Here is a 20,878-nt window from a genome sequence, read left to right as displayed (position 1 = left end):
TAATGAGAATGATCTGTCATTAGTAAGGAAGTGCTATTGCAAGCCATCTGGGCACTACCATCGGCGGAATTGTGATGACATTGTAAGGAATTAAGAAGTATGACAAAAGTATTAAAAAGAAGATGAAATGATATGAATATAAAGTATCACTGGATAAGCAAGCAATATGATGGATCTTATTGGAAAAGGGACAAATGGAGGTTACAGACAAAAGCAAGAATGAAAAGATCTGAATTCGCCGCATGATTCAAGAATCTTGGTTATTTTTCGACAAACTTCTGAATTCACCCCTAAGTTATTAGCCAAAATAAGGATCAGAAACTTTCAGAGTAAACTGAAGGAAATAAATCATTAAAGAAGATGTTTGAGATGTTTTCGACATAAGTGCAAAAATTACTGTTAGCTAGCCAGGCGCCGGAAGTCTGATTGAAGGGAAGAGAAATTAATCGGGACATTTCAGTGTTAAACTAATTAATTTGGCCGCTATAGAAAGCAGGGGACGCTAGATATGACCAGTCTTGAATTTAACTTTAAGGAAGTAAGAATAGGAATAAGTCAACTCCAAGGAGATAAAGGCTTGGGGTATTTGTGCAACATAAGAAAGATACGTGGAGATCGAAGAGAACAAGAATTTCTGAATAAAAAGAAAATGATATCGAATTAGATAAAAGTATGTGGCAAGCACGACATGAAAAGGGCATACAAGAATGTAAACAACGAAGACTGAAGAGACGACGAAAGCGATAAAGTGTAAAGAGTTAGTGGACAAACGAATAATAAGAAAAAGGGCTGACCTTGAGTTCAGGCGTAAACTTTGGCCACAAAGGAAGAAGAATAGATTGCATAATTCAGATAAGTTCAGTTTTAACGAGCAAGTAAGACTGCAAGTATGTAAAGTAGATACGGACAAATACAGGTAAAAACATCGATATCTACCTCGGAGCGAACTCTACCTCCACATTCGAGGATGAATGTTTTTAAAGGGGGGGAGGATGTTATACCCCGCGTTTTTAGAGCATGAGCGTTACACGTGCTTCCTAAAAAATTGACAATCATGTTGTTGCTACATAATTTAAACTCACGTTGATAGTATTATATCCCGTATTTTTGTACGTCGGATTATTCATAAGCCGAGGTGGGGTCCGCATGTCGAGATTTTTTTTAGGGACATGTGAAAAGTTATATGAATCACATATGTGAAGTTAAACACAACTCAAGATGGACCCTTGAGCCAAATCAAAGTGGAAGCCCTCCAAACAAATAATTTTAAGTTACGTTTTTGGGTGATCTGACTTCAGGAGGCCATAACCCCATCGGTATTTGGAAATTTGGAAAATATCCCAGAATCAAAGTTGTACATAATTGAATTATCTTTCCAACCATATGTCGTGGGTCCATAGGTGACATCGGGATAATGAGATACACACGTTTTAAGGAAGAAAGGTCAGTGGGCTAGGCCCAATCCGAGCCCAACCGGGTTAGGCCCATGACCCATGCCTATTTAATTAAAATTTCAGCCCTTTCTCCTCATGTTTCAGACCAAGAACACCATAAAATTCTGGAATGAGAGAGAGAAGAGCCTTGGAGAGAAGAAAAACCAATTTTGACCAAAATCTGAGCCCCGGATCCCGAAGCCCATGAAGAGAAAAGTGTTGTACGCTGCGTTGTCTTCAATTTGAGCTAAAAATCAACCAAGGAGAAGAGTGATAACGTGTTGGCTGCATGCTTAATGTATGAATAAGGTTCCTTTTCATTGTTAACGAGTTTATTTAGAGTTTTAACGGATTAGAACGGAGGGAATAGCCTAATAGATTCGTTTGTTGGTGCTGTGAATTATGGAACGAGATTTGAAGAAACTTTGGATGAAAATAAATGTATTTAACTTGTAAAATGTGGAGGATGTGTTTATTGATGTTGTTAGTGTAAATTTCAGCTTCTTTATGGAAATAAAATTATTATATAGTTATATCGCAAATTTGGTTGGTTGAGAAATTTAGAAAACAGTGGGCGGGCTGTTTTATGGCATACGTCGGTATTGGAAATGATGTTAATACTATTGGTATTGTTGTTGATATTGTTGGTTGTTGAATTGGAATCTCGGGCTAGGCATATAAACAGGGGAAATGCTGCCTGAATTTCGGCAGAATTTAAAAGGGTTTTAATTAAAATTTCGAGACGAACGTACGACGATGATCCTAATGATATTATGAATGATTCCATATGAAGAGTACGAGGCTACGAATAATTCTTACGCGAGTTGCAAGACGGGAAGTAAGTTGAAAGTCGAGAATCATCTTCCAGGTATGTAAGGCTTACCTTTTCTTTCTTTTGGCATGTCCTAGAACTAAGTAAGGTACGACACCCATCTTGGGGTAACTCTATTCTTTAATTCCGAGCTTGTTTACGACTCTTATTCACTTCTTGACATGAGCATACTTAATATAGTCAAGCTTATTGTATGATTGAATAACGAGCAAAGCATAAAGAGTTCCTGTTCTTAAAAGAGTTTTATAAGGATTAATGTCCCTAACTTTCATAGGCGGTCTCGGATTGCTTGGAAACGTTCGTAGATGTTTCTGTAAATAATAACGTCCATAACTTTCGTATGCTAACTCGGATTGACCCGAAACGTGTTTATGATCCTTCTAGTGTCGATTAGTGTACGTATCTATCGAGTCTTAAGAATTGATTTACATGCATATAGTTTCTCACTACTCTACTCGTGCATGCCTCAATGTATCTTCCACTGAGTCCCGGGCCAGGATACGTTCTCATGCGTACTCCACTGCATTGTTCACCGAGTCCCTCACTAGAGGGCCGGGATACATTATATCTATATGTATATGATGATATGATGATACGGGGGTGGCGGCCAGGATGGCAGATGATGACTCTATCCACCGAGTCCCTCACTAGAGGGTCGGGATCCGTTATATATATATGATATATGATATGGACATGCATGATTTTATCCACCGAGTCCCTCACTAGAGGGCCGGGATACGTTATATATATATGTGATATATGATGTTGATATGCATGATTTTCATTTAAAAAGGCAAGCGTATTGATGTTTTTAAAAGTCATACTTTTTTCTGGTAAATCTCTGCTTTTGTTATAGTCCTCTTTACTACATTTCATGCCTTACATGCTCAGTACATATTCCGTACTGACCCCCTTTCTTCGGGGGCTGCGTTTCATGCCACGCAGGTGTATACAGACGAGTAGAGGACATTGCTAGAAGATGACCCAGCTGGATTGGCGAGCTCCATTTCCTTCTGGAGTGTTGCCGAGTCAGAGTATTTATGATTATGGTATCTTGATTGATGTTAGAGACTTTGCAGACAGAGTCACGTGTGTGAGTCGTCAGTCTTGTAAGCGGCTCTGCAAGCCGATGTACCATTTTGCGTTATGTTACAAATTCCATATGATAACAGATTTTACTTGACTTGAGAATGACGAAAAGAATGTTTCTGTAAGCCCTTACTATGTATTTCATTTTTCTTTGATTTAAGAGTCCAAAGAGATTATGTGTGTAGTAAGAGTCAGCGGGTTCGCTCGGCCCCAAATAAGGGTCGGGTGCCCATCATGCCCTACCAAGGTTAGGGTGTGACAGTGGCCGACATGGGAGATAGGGTGCACAGGTTTGTGAGTGTACTTAGGGCCACATTTATTTTAGGATTGTTTGACGGCTTCATTGCAAGATGGGATGGATATATCCCGCATTCAAGCCCATGCCCAGAATATAGAACGACAACAACATTCGCAAAGGTGTGATCGTGATATTGATAGAGGGCAAAGCAAGAGGGCCAAATCTATGGGGGCAGGTAGTGATTATAAAGGGGGATCAAGGCAGACATATTCTAGACACTCAGGCCAGTCAGTGACTAGTGCACCTCTACGATTTGCAGGTAGGAGATTTGACCACTCCATTCCTTCAGGATAGGGTCAGAGTTCGAGAGCTTCAGGTTACCAGTTTGGGGGTGATTATAGCCAGAGGAGACCACCAGTCCCACGATGTAGCCAGTATAGAAAATTACACTCGGGGCCATGTCGCCAGGGCACAGATGCTTGCTATGTTTGTTGACAGACTGGGCACTTGATGCGTGATTGTCCCTCGAGGTATGGTAGAGGTGGGGTTCAATCCACAGGATCAGCAGCTGGTTCCTCTTCAGTGCGTTCGGTTGGGCAGACTCCCCAGATGTAGCAGGTTGAGGTAGAGGCAGAAGGGGAGCATCTACTTCAGGTCCCACTCAGCCCCGTATATATGCTTTAGCTGGACGACAGGATCTTGAATTCTCCCCGGATGTGGTTACAGGTATATTATCCGTATTTTCCCATGATGTGTATGCATTGATAGATCTGGGTTCTACCCTATCTTATATTACTCCGTATGTTGCTGGTCGTATTGGATTGAAACCTGAGCCAATTAAACCTTTTGAGGTATCTACTCCGGTTGGTGATCCCTTGATAGCTAGACAAGTGTATAAAAATTGTGTAATTGTGATATGCGACCGCTAGACTAAAGCTGATTTAGTTGAGCTGCAAATGTTATATTTCGATGTGATTATGGGTATAGATTGGTTGGCCTCATGTTATGCTAATGTTGATTGCCGAATGAAAGTAGTTCGATTTCAATTTTTGGGAGAGCCCGTGCTTGAATTGAAGGGTAACACAGCATCTCCAAGGGGTAGGTTTATTTCCTACCTTAAGGCAAGAAAGATGATAGCTAAGGGATATATCTATCACTTAGTCCGAGTTCATGACACCGAAGCAGAGTCGCCAACTTTCAAATCCGGCAGTGAATGAATTTTCGGATGTATTTCCAGATGAATTTCTAGGCCTTCCTCCGGAGAGAGAGATTGGTTTCTCTATTGATGTGTTGCCGGACACCAAGCCTATTTCTATTCCTCCTTACCGAATGGCTCTGGCAGAATTGAAAGTGCTAAAGGCACAGTTGAAAGATTTGCTTGAGAAGGGGTTTATTAGACCCAGTTATTCACCATGGGGAGCACCAGTCCTATTTCTGAGGAAGAAAGATGGTTCCTTACGGATGTGTATCGATTATAGGCAGTTGAATAAGGTGATGATAAAGAACAAATATCCTCTTCCGAGAATTGATGATTTATTTGATCAACTACAGGGTGCCAAGTGGTTTTCCAAAACAGACTTGAGGTCAGGTTATCACCAAGTGTGATAGCATCCATGGTAGCTCAGAATTATTGAAGGACGTGGATGAAGATTTGGAAGTTCCAAGAAGACCCATGACAAGATCTCAAACGAGGAAATCGCAAGACAAGCTTAATGGGTTGCAATCAACAATTCAAAAGTGTCTTGTGATGGAAGAAGAGCTCCAGCCCAATTCAAATTTTTTCCTCAAGTCTTACACTTATTTGGAGGCCCAAATTAAAGTCCAAAGTGAGATGGAATGAGGCCCAAATCATCCCCAATAGAAGAAGTTTCCAGCAGCCCAAAATTAGACCAAATATTAGTTTCTAGAATAAATATTTAATTGTTGTTTTTATCTATGTTGACTTGCATTGGTCCAAGTATGAGTAGTCTTCTAGGTTGTTTTTATCTATGTTGACTGCCTTGGTCCAAGTGTGGGAAGTCATCTATGCTTCTAGGGAAGATAATTCCCATTTATTTCTATTTTTACTAGCTCCTTCTTACAACTATATAAAGGGGTGATTGCCATTCATTGTAAATCAGATTTTGAAGAATATATTATATTGAGAGTTCTTTTGAACCTTTGTGACATTACTTTAGGATTTATCTTTCAACCTAACTAGTTCTTAGTTCAAGGTAGTAAGATAATTTCTTCTTTGAAATCTTTGATTTCTTTTTGGTATTCTTTCGAAGGCGATTAGTTCTAAATACTAATTGTTGTCCTAAGTTACTCATAAAGCGGTCGGGATCCGAATCTACTGTTTTTGATTTGTTATCTCAAGTAAAGGCGTTAGATTTCTTCCTATAAATCTATACGTTGTTACTTGGATCTTGTCAAGACTTTAGAACTAACGTTCTTGGAAATTCGTGGATTGTTCCTTCGAATTTCACATATCTTTTATTTTCTAGTTTTTAGATTCTTTTCTATATTTGCTTCCGCACTTCTTATATTTTAATTATAAATTTGGGATCTCCCTAACCTTGTTGTTATCAAGTGGTATCAGAGCGGTTCTATCAAGATTCCGTTCTTTATAATCTTGGGGATTTCTTGAAAAAAAAAAGCCAAAAACAAAATAAAAAAAATACTGTAGCAGTGAACAGTGACGAAAAAAAAAAGAAAAAAAAAGTTTAGTGTTTGCTCTTCAAGAAATTTCTTCCATTTATTTGTTTTCTAAAGATTAAGATAGAAAACAAGAAGAGGGAATCCTAGATCTTTAAAGCTAAGAAGCAATCAATTTTTTTCTTACTCCTTTTACCTTGTTAAAAAAAAAAGTCCTTTTTGTTCGAGTCTTGTTTCAACTAAATTCTAATTCTTTCTAGGATTGGTTCTTCATTTTCTTTAGTTCCCAAAAATGCTTTGTTTTACTACTAAGGGCTTGATTCTAGTGGGTTTAATTATAAATCCATAAAGTGTTTTTCCCAAAGGTTTTTTGAGCGGAAAAAGGCAAGAGTGAGTGAGAACAATTGATGGAAAAAAAAGCCAAAGTTTGAGTGATAAATAGTTTTTTGAGATGACCAATACAGGTGGTAGTGATGATGAAAGGAGGGCTCGTCAAGAAGCTGGAATCCGAGGAAGAAATGACTTCACTCTACAAGCTATGCACCAACAATTCGAAAGATGGACCTTGCAATTTCAAGAGATCAAGGATGCCATTGCTGAACAAAATGAGACAATAGCTGAACTTAGGAGGGGAGATCAACATGTTGTACAACCACAAAATAATCCTTGGCCTCAAAATAGAAGAAATATGCCCTATGCCCCCATTGTAAATCAAGAAAACCCTATAGATGATTTTGTTGATGATCTTGATGTAAATCTAGATAGGGTAGGGAGAGATAGAAGGGGACAACGAGGAAGAGTGGAAGATGATAACATTAATAGCATAAAGATGAAGATGCCAACTTTCAAGGGGACAAGAGATCCAGACTTGTACCTTGATTGGGAGCGGAAAGTTGAAGCTATTTTTTATTCTCACAACTATTCTGAAGCTAAGAAGGTAAAGCTTGCCGTTGTTGAATTTTCTGACTATGCTTCTATTTGGTGGGAAAAGCTTACAAGGGATAGACAACAAGATGGAGAACCACCCATTGCCACTTGGGCTGAGATGAAGAGAGTCATGAAGAAGAGGTTCGTGCCTTCCCACTTTCAAAGAGACCTACAAATGCGTCTTCGAAGATTGGAGCAAGGAACCATGACTGTTGATGAATACTTCAAAGCTATGGATATGGCTATGATCCAAGCTAATTGTATGGAAGATGAAGAGGCCACTATGGCTAGATTTCTTAATGGTTTAAATAAAGAAATAGCTGATGTAGTAGAGATACAACAATATGTAACTTTAGATGAGTTAGTGGATATGGCTGTAAAACTAGAAAAGCAAATTAAAAGAAAGCAGCAAGCTAGCTCGTGGAGGAGTCGGCCAAACACCAATTCAAAGAAGCCATGGCCGAAACAAGATGTGACTTCTAGGCCACAAGAAGGCAAAGGGAATGCCAAAGTAGATGACGAAGAGGGAGGTAAAACTTTTAATCCTAAATCACCAAAACCTTCTAGTTCTATTCAACGTTACAAATGTCATGGAAGAGGGCATATGATGCATGAATGTCCAAATAGAAGAAATATTCTCATGAAAGAAGATGGAGAGTATGAGAGTGAAAAAAGTGAGGTAGAAGAAGAAAAGGGAGGTGCGAGTGAAGATGACGTAGAGTTTCCTAATAGTGGTTTTGTTGGGGTAGCTAGGAAGATTCTTGATGGAGAAAATGAGAGTAAAAAAAGTGAGAATGAGGAAGAAGAGGGAGGTGTGAGTGAAGATAATGTACAACTTCCTTTTAATGACAGTTTGGTTGCAGTAGTTAGGAGGATTATGGCTATCAATTTGGGAGTCAATAGTGAAGAACAAAGGGAAAATATATTCCATACTAGGTGTGGGATAAGGGGGAGAACTTGTTCTATGATTATTGACAGTAGTAGTTGTGCTAATTTAGTGAGTTCACACTTGGTAGATACGTTAGGGCTTGCGTGCATGAAACACCCTAAGCCCTATAGACTCCAATGGTTGAATGATAGTGGTGAACTGAAAGTCAACAAACAATGCATGATTTCATTCAATGTTAGCAGGTATGAGGAAGATACTCTTTGTGATGTCATTCCTATGCAAGCTTGTCATATCTTGCTTGGTCGTCCATGGAAGGTCGATAGTAATACTTTTCATGATGCAAGGAAGAACAGATATTCACTTGAGCTTAATGGCAAGAAGTATACTCTTGCACCTTTAACACCTTCTCAGGTGTTTGAAGATCAAAAGAGATTGAGGGAATCAATGGGAAAACAAAGGGGACAGAAAAAAGGTGAGCTTGAGGGAAAAGAAATGAAAGATGGCCAAGAGAGAGAGAAAGAGGGAAGCAACTTAAGCAAAGAGGTAAAAGAGGGTTTGAGTGGAAAAAAAGAAAGTTTTGGTGAGAGGAAAGAGGCTAAGGGAAAGAAAAAAGAGAGTCTCTATATAAAAGCCAAAGAGTGTTTGAATGCAAGAAAAGAGGGACTGCCCATAATACTACTTACTTACAAAGAAGTCTTGATTAATTCTGAGCTACTAACTTCTTCTTTGCCAAGTAGTGTTTTTTCTCTTTTGCAGAACTTTGATGATATCTTTCCTGAAGATATTCCTAAAGGTCTTCCACCTTTGCGTGGAATTGAACACCAAATTGACTCTGTGCCTGGTGCACAGATTCCAAATAGGCCTGCTTATAGGAGTAATCCTGAAGAGACAAAGAAGTTGCAAAGGCAGGTTGAAGAGTTGCTTAAAAAGGGGTTTGTGCGAGAGAGCCTGAGTCCTTGCTCAGTTCCTATTCTATTGGTGCCCAAAAAAGATGGATCTTGGAGGATGTGCGTGGATTGTCGAGCTATCAACAAGATTACAGTAAAGTATAGTCATCCTATTCCTCATCTTGATGACATGTTGGATCAATTGCATGGGTCCAAAATCTTTTCTAAAATTGATCTAAAAAGTGGTTACCATCAGATTTGAATGAATCCTGGAGCTGAATGGAAAACTGCTTTTAAGACCAAATATGGGCTTTATGAGTGGTTAGTTATGCCTTTTGGCTTGACTAATGCACCCAGTACATTCATGAGATTGATGAATCATGTTTTTAAGGATTTTCATGGAAAGTTTGTGGTTGTTTATTTTGATGATATCTTGATCTTTTATAAAACTCTAGTTGAGCATGTAGAACACCTAAAACAAGTTTTTGAAGTTCTTAGAAAACAACAATTGTTTGCTAATCTCAAAAAGTGTGCCTTTTGTGTGGATCGTGTGGTATTCTTGGGTTTTGTGGTCAGTTCTAAGGGAGTTGAGGTTGATGAAGATAAAATCTAGGCAATCAGAGATGGCCTAAACCTAAGAGTGTAACTGAGGTTAGAAGTTTTCATGGGCTTGCTAGTTTTTATAGGAGATTTGTTAGAGATTTTAGCACCATTGCTGCTCCTCTAACTGAAGTTATCAAGAAAGATAAGGGTTTTACATGGGGGAAAGACCATGATGATGCTTTTAACTTGTTGAAAGAAAAATTATGTTCTGCTCCTCTTTTGCAATTACCTAATTTTTCTAAGTCTTTTGAGGTTGAATGTGATGCTTCTAGAAAAGGAATAAGTGCTGTTTTAATGCTGGAGTCCAAGTCTATTGCATACTTTAGTGAAAAGTTGAGTGGAGCTACATTGAACTACTCAGCTTATGACAAAGATCTCTATGCTTTGGTAAAGGCTTTAGCTACTTGGCAGCATTATTTGTGGCCTAGAGAGTTTGTGGTTAAGACTGATCATGAATGCTTGAGATATTTGAAGAGCCAAGGTAAGCTTAATCGTAGGCATGCAAAATGGGTTGAATTTATTGAAACTTTTCCATATGTGATTGCTTACAAGCAAGGAAAGGAGAATGTGGTTGCTGATGCACTGTCAAGAAGGTATGTCTTAGTCTCTACTCTTACTTCTAAGCTGATGGGTTTTGATCAAATCAAGGGCCTTTATGCTAATGATTCTGATTTTGGCAAGGTTTTTGCAGAATGTAAGTTGGGTCCTTATGACAGGTTTAATCTTCAAGATGGATTTATTTTTAAGGAAAATAAATTGTGTATCCTTAATTGCTCTTTGCGTGAATTGTTTGTTAGGGAAGCACATTGTGGTGGACTCATGGGACACTTCGGAGTGCCCAAAACTTTGGATATACTTGTTGAACATTTCTTTTGACCAGGCATGCGAAAGGATGTTGAGAAAGTGTGCTCTCAATGTCTTGAATGTAAACAAGCCAAATCGAAAGTTTTACCACATGGTCTTTATACTCCTTTACCTGTTCCCACTTCCCCTTGGCTTGATATTTCCATGGATTTTGTGTTAGGTTTTCCTAGAACTAAGCATGGTAAGGACATTATATTTGTAGTGGTAGATAGATTTTTAAAAATGGCTCGGTTTATTCCATGTTTGAAGACTAATGATGCATCACATGTGGCTGATTTGTTGGTAAAAGAAGTGGTTAAATTACATGGTATACCTAAAACTATTATTAGTGATAGGGATGCTAAATTTTTAAGTCACTTTTGGAGGGTTCTTTGGGGAAAGTTGGGAACTAAACTACTATTTTCTACGTCTTGTCACCCGCAAACTGACGGGCAAACAGAAGTAGTTAATAGGACTTTAGGGAATATGTTGAGGGCTGCTCTAAAAGGAAAATTGACATTTTGGGAAGAACATTTGGCCATGGTAGAGTTTTCCTATAATAGAACTGTCCATTCTTCTACAGGTAAGTCTCCTTTTGAAGTTGTTTATGGCTTTAATCCCCTCACCCCCCCTTCATTTACTGCCTTTGCCTACTGATAATATTGTTAATCTTGATGGTAGGAAAAAGGCTGAAATGATGAAGAAGATTCATGAACAAACAAAGCTTGCAATTGAGCGGAAGAATGAGCAGACTGCCTTAAGGAGAAATAAAGGGTGAAAATCTGTTATTTTTAAGCCCGGGGATGAAGTATGGGTGCATTTTAGAAAGGAAAGGTTTCCTGCCAAAAGAAGATCCAAACTAGACCCAAGAGGAGATGGTCCATTTGAAGTCCTTGAAACGATTGGAGACAATGCTTACAAACTTGATCTTCCTAGTGAGTATCAAATTAGTGCTACTTTCAATGTTTCTGATCTTTCCTTATTTGATGCAGGTTTAAATTCGAGGATGAATTCATCTCAAGAAGAGGGGAATGATAGCATCCATGGTAGCTCAGAATTATTGAAGGACGTGGATGAAGATTTGGAAGTTCCAAGAAGACCCATGACAATATCTCAAACGAGGAAATTGCAAGACAAGCTTAATGGGCTGCAATCAACAATTCAAAAGTGTCTTGTGATGGAAGAAGAGCTCCAGCCCAATTCAGATTTTTTCCTCAAGTCTTACACTTATTTGGAGGCCCAAATTAAAGTCCAAAGTGAGATGGAATGAGGCCCAAATCAGCCCCAACAGAAGAAGTTTCCAGCAGCCCAAAATTAGCCCAAATATTAGTTTCTAGAATAAATATTTAATTGTTGTTTTTATCTATGTTGACTTGCATTGGTCCAAGTATGGGTAGTCTTCTAGGTTGTTTTTATCTATGTTGACTGCCTTGGTCCAAGTGTGGGAAGTCATCTATGCTTCTAGGGAAGATAATTCCCATTTATTTCTATTTTGACTAGCTCCTTCTTACAACTATATAAAGGGGTGATTGTCATTCATTGTAAATCAGATTTTGAAGAATATATTATATTAAGAGTTCTTTTGAACCTTTGTGACATTACTTTAGGATTTATCTTTCAACCTAACTAGTTCTTAGTTCAAGGTAGTAAGATAATTTCTTCTTTGATATCTTTGATTTCTTTTTGGTATTCTTTCGAAGGCGATTAGTTATAAATACTAATTGTTGTCCTAAGTTACTCATAAAGCGGTCGGGATCCGAATCTACTGTTTTTGATTTGTTATCTCAAGTAAATGTGTTATATTTCTTCCTATAAATCTATACGTTGTTACTTGGATCTTGTCAAGACTTTAGAACTAACGTTCTTTGAAATTCGTGGATTGTTCCTTCGAATTTCACATATCTTTTATTTTCTAGTTTTTAGATTCTTTTCTATATTTTCTTCCGCACTTCTTATATTTTAATTATAAATTTGGGATCTCCCTAACCTTGTTGTTATCAAAGTGAGAGTTAAAGAAGAAGATATTCCCAAAACAGCTTTCAGAACGAGATATGGCCATTACGAATTCTGGGTGATGTCATTTGGGTTAACTAATGCTCTGGCAGTGTTCATGAATTTGATGAATAATGTATTCATGCCTCTCTTGGATCTATTCGTAATAGTATTCATTGACGATATTTTGGTATACTCTCGTACAGAATCAGAACATGCAGACTATTTACGTATTGTCCTTGTAATTCTTCAAACTCGAGAATTGTATGCAAAATTTTCAAAGTGCGAGTTTTAGCTGAATTCTGTGACATTTTTGGGCCATGTTATTTCAGATGATGGCATTCGAGTTGATACTCAGAAAATTGAAGCTGTGAAGACTTGGCCAAGGCCTACGACGCCCACAGAAGTCCATAGTTTTCCGGGATTGGCAGGTTACTATAGGAGTTTCGTAGACGGATTTTCCTCTATTTCAGCCCCATTGACAAAGCTAACCTAAAAGTTAGCTAAGTTTTAGTGGAATGATGCTTGTAAACGCAACTTCCAAGAGTTGAAGGACAGATTAACCTCAGCCCTAGTCTTGACACTCCCAAAAGGGCCAGATGGTTATGTTGTATATTGTGATGCTTCCGGTGTTAGGTTAGGATGTGTGTTAATGCAGCACGGTAAAGTCATCGCTTATGCTTCGAGGCAGCTGCAGAAACATGAAAAGAACTACCCAACTCATGATCTCGAATTGGCTGCAGTTATATATGCATTAAAGGTGTGGAGACATTACTTATATGATGTGCATGTTGATATCTATACAAATCACAAGAGTCTTCAATACATTTTCAAACAGAAGGAGTTGAATCTGTGGCAGAGGCGGTGGTTAGAATTATTGAAAGATTATTATGTGAGTATTTTATACCACCCCGAGAAGGCAAATGTAGTAGCTGATGTGCTTAGATACGTATGTGTGGGTAGTATGGTCTCACGATGTCCTTATTGTATGTACATTATTTTGATAGCCGAAGGGCTTATTTATATAAAGGTAATTATGTTTCGAAGTTAAAAGTGGTTTTTCCTATGATTTGAGTATAAGATTAATGAATGAGCACTTGATGAGTACAATGGGTAATGGTATGAGCGGTGCTTGGTGGTTAGCCCCGGGTACCCATCATGGCCCCTAGTCGGGTCGTGACATTTCTATTTTAAAGATTAGAAGAGAAAGTGTTGTGTTTTTTTATACTGTTTAAATCTAAACCCCTTTGTTTGAGAGCTTTCTCTGATGAGAGGTATTTTGAGGTTTGTTTTTGTCCAAATATGGATCTTGAAGCTGTTTGATTACATTTGTATGAGTTCTTATGTTTGAAACTCCTATGCAATCACAGGGTGTGCCTTTCTTATCTGCCATACTAAGTTTAATGATCAGTAATCTTTCAATGTCATTTTGATGCTATACCTTGGCCAATATTGTCTAGCCATTTTTGTTTTTGTTTAAAGTTTCAATACCCTCAAGTTTCACTCATTTTTAACTCTGTTCTTGCTATATGTCCTGTATGGCCTCATGTGATTTGGACTGCTAGGAATTTGGTTATGTGAATGTGTTTTGAATTACATATGTTGCCTTTGAGTCACTTGTCTCAGTTACTTGCATAACTGCTTGACACTTGCCCACATTATTTGCCTACATATTATCATGATTCACTTATCTTCATAATCTAAAAGAAAACTTTGACAGACCCCGTTTGATGCCCTTCTATATGGAGTTAGACTGAATAAACCTAACATGCATAACTATACTTGTCTAACTGCCTTAAATGTCATATGTCTTTCACTGCTCGAGTCTAAGTCTATCTGAGGTTATGATCATGCTAAAAATTGCACCTAAGGTCCTTCATGTGTTTAAGCTGTCTCACCCATTTAATTACATGTGTCATCTAAGTTAAGATTTGTTGTCTTGAATTGTATTCTTTCCTATCCAAATACTATTAAAAGTCTTAAGGACCTGCTGGTCTCCTATGAATGGCAGTATACATGTTATGAGCATTGTGATTATCCCACGTTTGGTGTTATTCCATTTCTGCTCTTGTGACCATGCATTCAAAGTGTTACACATCTTTTAGTCCCTCAAGTTTCCTCTGTTGAACCCCCACTATAGGACTCGATTGCTTGAATCTTGTGAGCTCTCCTGTGAATATTGGCAATTCTCTCAACTTGCATTACTTGAACCTTTTGTTTGTGACCTACAATTGCTGAAACTAACTATAAAGTCTTTCTATTGTTAAAACTATCCACTCATCTCAATACATAGTATTCACATTTAATATTTTGGAGCTTGCTTTAAAAACTGGTGAACCAGCCTATGTCCCTTGCATATTCTTGCTCTTAAATTGTAAAGCATGTACTAGCTTGAACTTGTCTAAGTTTTACTTATGTGCCCTATTTGAACTTGGTTATAATTCGGTAATCTCTTGTTTAAACCTGAATTTGTATATGAGCCTTTGGGATACTGATTGGAGCTGCAGCTTGATCATTTTTTTTAAAACGCCTGAACCAAAATTTTGTTCATAAATGAATCTTGCTTGCCTGCTATGTGCCACATGTCTATCCCAACCCTGTGTTTTCCCCCTCCTATATGTTAAAACATCCCTTAGTGAACACCTTAAGCCCCTGCTAAGATTGATTGGATAGCTGAAGTGTTTCACCTTTCTAAAAGGTTTAATGTAACTATATACCTTCATGTGTATCCTGTGAGACTCTTTTGGCATTTGCATCTAAGTGTACATGTCTTGGGCACCTTGAAATGGCTTAGTATTTGGTTTGTTTACATTGGAGGTTCTGTAAATGATCTACCCTCTAGTCATTGGGCTCCCCTGAATTTTGAGGATGATCCTACTTTGCCTAAGTGTTCTATTTTCTTTTTTCTGTATTACATATGGGATTTCCAAAGTAGTAAAGGATTGTATGAACCACTATGGCTTAAAACTAACAATTTGAAGAAGTTATCTATGCATTAAACCCCTTTGAATACATTTGTTGTCATCACCTTTATGCATGTTCTCTTCACACTGCCTTATTTTTGCATACACATAATTGCTTGGGATTACTTGTTGGTTTCTGGTGTCTTTCTAGGGTTTTGGATGAACTCTTTGGACAGCTTAAAACCCTCATGCTTGTTTGACTGATTTTAGATTATTCTGGGTTTGAGTTATGTGTATTTCATGAAGGATTAGTTTGAATATGGGTGGGTATGCCCTTCCAAGAGGTTTTGCCCCGCATATTCAAGTATATCTGTGGGAACTTAGGTATATACTTGTCCTCATACCTAGGAAACATTGATAGGAAAAAGGGTATACCATGAGGTATACCAGGTATACCACTGCTGCGACATAATTCAAGAGATGGGGAAAAAGAGAAGAGTATACAGACTTGTATATCGAGTATATCTAATCAAGTGCCTAGAACGAGTTGAGAGAAGCTCGTAATTGGGCCTTAGAGTTTGGGCCTACTTATTTTATTACTCCTTAGTCGATTGGGCCAGTCCCGTTCGATTCGTTTATAACCAGTCTAAATTAATGGTTGGTCTTAGCTTAAACATACATGTTCGTAATTTAATTCTTTGATTCTGTCATAAATAATTAAGAGTCAATTTGCAGTATTTTGGCTTTTAAACTATTGGATTTATACTAATTATGTATACCTCTTTTATTTTCCAAACCCAAAATCCATTGATGGGCTTCCACGAGGCCTATCAACTTCAATAGACCGAGTCAAATCTCAAAATGGACGGGCAACGCCCATGGAGCATACATTGGATTTAAAATTGCATTTTTTCTCGTTCTCTTGGGCTTGGTCGGCCCAAGTCCCTAAAACTTTTATATTTCTTGCCTTTAAATCATAATTACATGTGCTTTAAATTTCACATTTGGAACCCTCGTGTTTAAAACCATGTATTTGGGTCGCCAACATGCTTTTACATGTTGATAGACAATAATGCTATAAAAGAAATGGGAACCGGACTGATTGGACTAAAAAGGATTAAATCTGCCTGATTTTAAAAACCTGTGGACTTGAATGGAAATTTCTGGAACTTTTGGGACAGGACCGATGGGGACTGTTTTGAAACGTTGCTAGACTAATTTAGTAAAAAAAAAAAGAGGGGGGGGGGGGGGGGGGGGGGGACATGTGCAAACTTGTATAGAATTTTATAATAGACTAAAATTGGTATAAAATTGGATAACTTCATTAAGAATACAACGATTTATATACGAATACTATAGTATGCCAAAAAACTATTTTTTATAAAACTATTTTTAAAATACTATCTTTTTAAAAAATCTTTTTGGGTGGACTTACGTAGAGTCCTACTTAGCCTAGGTGTTCAAGTCCGACACCCATGCTCAATTTTGAGAAAAAATACATTTTGACGATTTCTTGAAAAAATATATTTTGCATGTAAATGACACCTTCTTATTGCAGAAATCTAGACTTAAGCAATTTTTGTCTAAAACAGTTTATAATCATAAGGTAAATTATTAGAACTCGTGGGTAAACCGCGATTGAGCGGATCTTTAATACCGGGGTGCCTAACACCTTCCCCAGGAGATCACCAGAACCCTTACCCATACTTTGGTAGATTAGGATTCTTTTAAATAATAGTTTTAAATGAACCCTTTTCGAACTGGTTTTCCTAATTTCGTAAAAATTTGGTGGCGACTATAAAATGCATCCTTTAGAGCACCATTAAGTGGTTGGCGGGTTTTTGCGACTTTTTCGATACGATTCACAACCGTATTTCCCCGGAACACCTCCCTCCTTTTAAGAGGAATGTGCGAGTCGGTTAAACTTAGAATTCCCAACGGTCGCTATAGATGGCGACTCTGTTGGGGATAATCTAAGGTTCTAACCATAAGGATTCCAATGTTTTTTGCCTTACGTGATATAAATTGTTTATGTGATATAAATTGTGTATGTGTTTAAATTTTCGCAAAAAATAACTGTTATTCATGCATGCATACGCCGCCACTCCTGGCATTTATTTTACATTTTTGTCCAAAGGATGACGATGCGGGATGAGCTGCAGTCATGCCTTCACCAAAAAAACCTTTAATATATTCTTTGGAGGTCTCTAAGGTCGATGTGGTATGCGGTCATCCCACAGCCTTAGAGAACCCACCCCCAGCTTGTCCGCTTGGGTAACCTATGTCATTTGTTTGAAAACCACTCTAGAATAATTAGAATAGAGCGAAGCCAAATCCTTACTGATATAGCGCATATTGACCATGGACCGGTTTGGGTATCTCAGACCTACCTGAATCGGACAGAAAAGATACCCTACTCTGTTTAGACAATGTGAAAATCGAAAAACACTGCATCCCACTATTTGCTATTTGGAAGCATTATTGTGCCGAATGTGAAATAAATTGTTGTTCCTGGGGGCGGGGAACTAATAGTGTTTTGTCTTGCAGATGTCTCATGATGTGCAGTTTCATATGGTTGTGGCTCCGCCACCAGGTTTAGTGATATGGTGGAAGGACTTGACTAATGATCAGAAGAAAGAAATTAAGAGTTATGTAGGGCATCTTCCTTCATTAATGAATATGACTGGGCATCCGGCTCTGCTAGAGATCATTACCAGATATTGGGACAACGACAGAATGGTGTTCAGATTCGGAAAAATAGAGATGACTCCCACTTCGGAAGAGATTAGAGATGTTCTGAAGAGTGTAGGAAGTGGTAACAGATCAAAAAAGAAACTGGCACAAAATATCATTATCCCTCACAAACCTACCCCAAAAGAAATAAAAGACATATTTGCTGTCAACAAAGCCGATTGGGAGCAGGTACCCACTATAGCCTTCAGAGAGTTATATGGGAGGTATTCATCCAATCAGGGGTACGAGAACTAAATCCTTGAGTTTTCATCATCCCAAACCTGGGAAGCCAATCGAACACTAGCCTTTATCAGTTGCCTGTTAGGAGCCATGGTCTTTCCACAAAATGCCTCACTGTTATTGACACCTGTGTCTTTGTTGCCCATGCTATTCTTTGGGGAGTCATAACAAATGGGGTTACCGAATATTTTGACATCACCCCTATTATCTGTTACATCTCAAAAAACATTCCGTTGATGCACAGTGAATAGACTAACGCGGAGCACGAAGTATACAATATTTCGATGAGTAAGGAATAGCATGTGATGACCCTAAATTAGTTTTGCAAAGACATTTGAAGTGAGAGAAGGAAGTTTGTTAAGGAAGGCAAGGTATACGTTACGTATCGGGAATACGAGCAACACATTAATGATGACTTAGGTACATTTTGGAGAAGAGTTATAACGTCCCTTAGATTGTTAGTGAGGTGCTAATCAAGTGTCAAGAAGCTTCCATAAGGATTAGAGATCGAACGAAGCGACGAAAACCATTTCAGGGAAGTGGAGTTATACGGTCCGTATAAGGGGTTCGTATAACTCCCAACAGGGAGATGAATTTCAGGGTGGTGAACCACGGCCACTTAAACGGACCGTACAATACTATACGGACCGTATAAGTGTCCGTATAGTACCTGACGGGCAGATTTTTAGTTTTTGTATAAATAGATGCCTTGGGTTCTTTTACTTCATATTTCATCTTCTACAAGTATTGAGAGCTCAAAACCCTTCTCTAAAAACATTCCACTCAAGTCCAAGAAGAACACAAAGATCAAAAGACTAGAATCAAGTGTTCATGTGTTAGAAAGCTCCCTGGGTTATAGGACTACAAGAAATACATGGGCATTGTAGCTAGGGTTATGCACAAAGTTGATAGCTGCTCCAAAGCTCGTTTATATGGAATGAAAAGGTTAGTTTCCATGCTTATTTCATCTTGTTGAGAATGTTTGGTTATAGCAAAATTTGGGTGGAAGGAGAAAGTAGAAAATGAAGTCTAAATGTGGTTTTCATGATGTTTATAAGTAGTAATCTATATTGAGTCATCGTTCTTAGTATGATATGGATATAATCATATTATGGAAGGTAATAATGGTGATGAAGAAGTGTTATATGAAAATGTGCTAAAATAGGTATGGAGTTGTTGGCATAAGTTAAACATAATGATGAGTGTTAGAAGCCTGATGTAATGTGATTTCGTTACTATGATACCATGAGTGTATTGTAGATGTTATTGTGGTTGTTGGGAGTTGTTTGGTTATATGATGGAAGTTGACGATATAGGGGAGATGCTACCCAATTTTCATTAGACTATGAATTACTCTAGTTTGAATTTAAGAGAATCATTAAAGCTTAACCATGGTACGAATCCTTCTAAATGTAGATTATTGAAGCTTCAACGGTGAATATTAGGTAACTGAGGAGACGAAGAGGTATGTAAGGCTAACCCTTCTTTCATAAGGCGTGGTTCCTTGGCCAAATATCTAATCTTCTATAAGCCTATGATGTTCTCCAAATGATTCTATCTTTAAAAACTACTAAACTCATGATTCTCGATATGTTACGATTGTACTAAAATTCCTCCTATGATGAGTAATCCTCTACGGATAGATGTAATGAACGACGATAGTAATGATGCTAAAGATGCTTATGAGCTTTTATGTAGATGTGCCTATGTATGGATATTATGAAACCTCGAGCTAATATGGCCGGGTAGAATATATATATATTGCGCGCGCACCACTACAGTTGGGTATGGACAACCCTGAGCCTTGGAAGGGCCAGGTATATATGACCCTGAGCCTTAGTAGGGCCAGGTATGTGAAACACTGAACCTACATGGTCGGGTATGCTATGTACATGATATGGATATGTATACAATATAAATATGAACATAAATACGAATATGCTATGAATACCAAAATGGATGCGAAATGTAAATGAGTACGGAAACAGATACGTATGTATGTACACAATCACGCATTAGAAATGGAAAGTCCTTATGAAAAACAAGTAAGTGTTTATCACGATGGTTCTACTAGCTCCACTCTTATGCTATTTCTTATGTTGCATATTATGCTTCTATAATGATGTTGATCATGCTTTACATACTCAGTACATTCTTCGTACTGACATCCTTTTGGTTGTGGACGTTGCGTCATGCCCGCAAGTGGCCAGGAAGACAGGCTTGATCCGTAGCTTTATAACTCAGAGACTACATAGCGGAGCTCCATTTCATTCAGAGCTACAACTTTTGGTATTAATTTTTTTGTGTACATATTTGTGGGCATGGCGAGGTCCTGTCCTGCCTATATGATATGACATACTCTCCTTAGAGTCTCGTAGACATGTGTATATGTTTAGATGTATTTGGCCTTGTCGGCCTATATTTTGGATATCATTTTGTTAGCCTCGTCGGCTTATGTACATTGTTGTGGGCATAGTTGTTGATGGTGATATATATATATGTATTATTTCCCAGTGTAATTAGTATGAATAATGGATGGAAAGTATGATAAGAGGTGCTCGGGTGGGTTAGCACTAGGTGCCCATCGCGGCCCTCTGGTTGGGTCATGATAAAATTGGTACCAGAGCAGTTC

Source organism: Lycium barbarum, chromosome 1 (assembly GCF_019175385.1).
Source record: "Lycium barbarum isolate Lr01 chromosome 1, ASM1917538v2, whole genome shotgun sequence".
NCBI lineage: Eukaryota > Viridiplantae > Streptophyta > Magnoliopsida > Solanales > Solanaceae > Lycium > Lycium barbarum.
Note: the sequence above shows the minus strand (reverse complement) of the source record.